The sequence below is a fragment of the Sorex fumeus genome, unplaced genomic scaffold (genome assembly GCF_029834395.1).
Source record: "Sorex fumeus unplaced genomic scaffold, SorFum_2.1 ptg000028l, whole genome shotgun sequence".
Lineage (NCBI taxonomy): Eukaryota > Metazoa > Chordata > Mammalia > Eulipotyphla > Soricidae > Sorex > Sorex fumeus.
Window position 1 is genome coordinate 14,643,536 of NW_026606085.1, and position 3,214 is coordinate 14,646,749.

A 3,214-nucleotide genomic window follows, 5' to 3' on the forward strand; every position below is an offset into this window, starting at 1 on the left:
AGTACTGAAGTTGCCTAGATTGTTGAGTGGGTTTTCTCTAGTTCCACGCTGCACTTCAAAGATAAAAATTAGGTGACGAACAGGAGGAGTAGCACAGTCCCATTTGTGAATTCGGTATCTTTTCCTCTAGAGTAAGGAAGGCGGGTAGATGTTAGGGAGAGCAGCCTAGGGAGGAGAGCTAGTGAACCCTAATTCAATCACTAATGTTACTATTCTAAAACAACACTTCTTTTTTTAGTGGGGGAGTCCACACCCAATGGTGACCAGGGCTTACCCCTGGCTCTGTGCTCAGGGATCACTCCTAGTGGTGGTCAGGGGACCAACCATACGGCATGCCATGTCAAAATGGCTCGTGGGCCATTCGTCATTTCCCCCACTGTACTATCTCCCTTCACCCCCCACACGCAATGTTTTTAAGACAATAGCCCCATGAGGAAGTCTGAAGAACAAAATTTGTAAAGTGGAAAAACCTTTGGGGAGAGCCAGTCCCAGTGCTTGGGAGTCCACCTGGGATGCCAGGGTTGGCTTTATGCAAGGAAAATGCTTTACCTACTGTGCTGTATCTCTGGCCCCTGAAGTGGAAAATCTTCAGATGAAAGTAACCAGCTCAAGTGAAAGGTGAATCTGAATCACTTTCACCTTTAAGTGAAGGATGAGTCTGAAGAGCACAGAAGCAACATGATTTACTACACACGAACCCAATGGGCTGAGGCTGCTTGAGGCAACTGAATGCGGACTTGCTGGTGAGACTAAAATGAGCGAAGGCTGCAAAACCAATCAGAAGGCCCAGGGACCCGTCTTCTCCGAGTACTGCACACAGGAAAGCGTGTGGAGAATCTAAACCAACATATTGGGCTTTACCCTTGGGTACCTCACTGTGGGGATTAAGTCTCTAATCATGCACTGAAGGCTGGACCCCGGATTGTGTCTGAGATGCCCCGGGGACCCTCACCTCAATGTTTACTTCAACACTGTTTCATTCTAACTGAAACCAGGGGAAAAACAAGCCTGGCCCCTGTGTGTAAGGTCACACAGGTGGGGACCTGCTCTCATCTATTGTTTGTCCTGAGTCACAGCTGACAGGTGTGAAGGAATCTTCCTAACAGAGAAGACAGGATGGGGATATGCCAGTCTCAGGAAGTCCTGCTGCAATAGTCTGGACTTGATCAGATCCCGAGGCTCCTGTTCAACAAACCCCCACCTCAGCCCAGACTTTCCAATCGCTTTCTAGGGTTCCTCTATTGAAGAGCAGATAGGAACAGATGAACAAGAAATTGAGAGAGGCTTTAATATTTAAAAAAAAAAAAAGTCAAGTGGTTGCAGGGCCCTTCAAGCTGAGAGGACTTAAGTGTACCAGAGCCCCAGGTTCAATCCCCAACATCACAGACAAGCGAGCACAGAGCCGTGGGTAGCCCTTGAGCACTGTCAGGTGTGGCCTCCAGAACAAACACAAGCCAGCAGGACCCAGGACCAGGACGCAGGGGACGGAAGTCAGCAGTAAGATGCTGACCTCGCAGGTGCGAACTCCAGGCTCAGGGCCCTGCTTCTCCCACCCCTGGAAAATAGGTGGAAATGTTTAGGAAATCTCCCAATAGGTGGCAAACAGAAGCGCAAATACAGTATTAGGAGATGAGGGGGGAAATTCAACCTCCAAGTAACTATTGTTGAGTTTGAGAAATTCACAAATAGCTCAAGGTTTCCTAAACTGAAAACCTTGATTTGCCATAATTTCCTTTAAAAATTTAGAGTACTTCACTAGGAAGCTCATCAAACTGCCGATCAAATTGTTCCATATCTATGGTTCCCGGACTGCCACCTCCAGATCACACTGTTGGCCAGAAGGATCAGGGCAAATCTGATGGGAAAGTTGCCCAGAAACCACTGAGCTCAACTCCTCGAAACAGTAACGCAAAAGGCTCAACTAGCACCAACCAGCACAGCGATCCTAAATGACTATAGTGGCATCACTGTGAGAGATAACCATAATCACAAACTGACTCACTAACCTAAACTTTGATCATTCCATTTGCCTTTCTGTTGTAAAGAACAATATGAATTTACTTGTGCCTGGGAGCAGGCTGGGGTGGTAGGTGGGAAACTGGGGACATCGGTAGAGGGAAGGTCACACTGGTAGTGGATTGGTGTTGGAATATTGTATGTCTGACACAACTGTTATGAAGTAAGTAAAGGCCCTCCCGTTGATCATCGATTTGCTCGAGCGGGCCCAGTAACGTCTCCATTGGAGACTTTGTTGTTACTGTGTTTGGCATATCGAATACGTCACGGGGAGCTTGCCAGGCTCTGCCGTGCAGGCGAGATACTCTCGGTAGCTTGCCGGGCTCTCGGAGAGGGGCGGAGGAATCGAACTCGGGTCGGCCATGTTGGCTGCGTGCAAGGCAAACGCCCTACCGCTGTGCTATCGCTCCAGCCCTGTTATGAAAAACTTGGTAAATTATGGTGTTATAATAAAAAAAAATCTTTAAAAAAGAAAAACACCAAGGGGCCAGAGGAGTTAGAGCCCCAGCTTCACACGTGGTCGACCGTGGTTCCATTCCAATATTTGAGTCACAATGAATCACAACCATCCTGTTATTCATCGATTGCCTCGAGCAGGCCCCAGTAACGTCTCCTTCGTCCTAGCCCTGAGATTTTTAAGAAAAGTGCCATATTCAAGGCTCTTTCAGAGTTAGGAGAATGAGACCCTTCATTGTTACTGGTATTTGGCATATCGGGTACGCCACGGGGAGTTTGCCAGACTTTGCCGTGTGGGCAGGTTACATTCGGTAGCCTGCCAGTTTGTCCAAAGTAGGAATGAGATGATAAGATGTTGCGCGGCCGCAAATGTGGCCGTGCGCTTCCGGGAGCTGAGTGTGATAATCTCTGGATCCTGGCCGCTGTTGGGGTTACACGGCAGTTGGTGGGTGTAACTGTCTAGCTACTGGCAGGTCCAGTCCCAAACCGTGCAGGCTTGGAGATCTCAGCCCCGGCTCCCACACACCTGGGTTCCTCTGCCAGTTCTTTTATGCGTGAGGCTCATCCAAGTGTGTGGAGAGTGGTCCCAGCATGGCCTTGGCTGGGGCCCCGAGGTCTTCAGCTGTTGGGCCCTGGTGGGGACAGTCAGGCACAGGGTAGGAGACTCTGCCTTGTTCTCTCCCGGGAGTTATTTTATATTTTATATTTGAGTAAAATAAAAAAATGTTTTAAACTCAAAGCA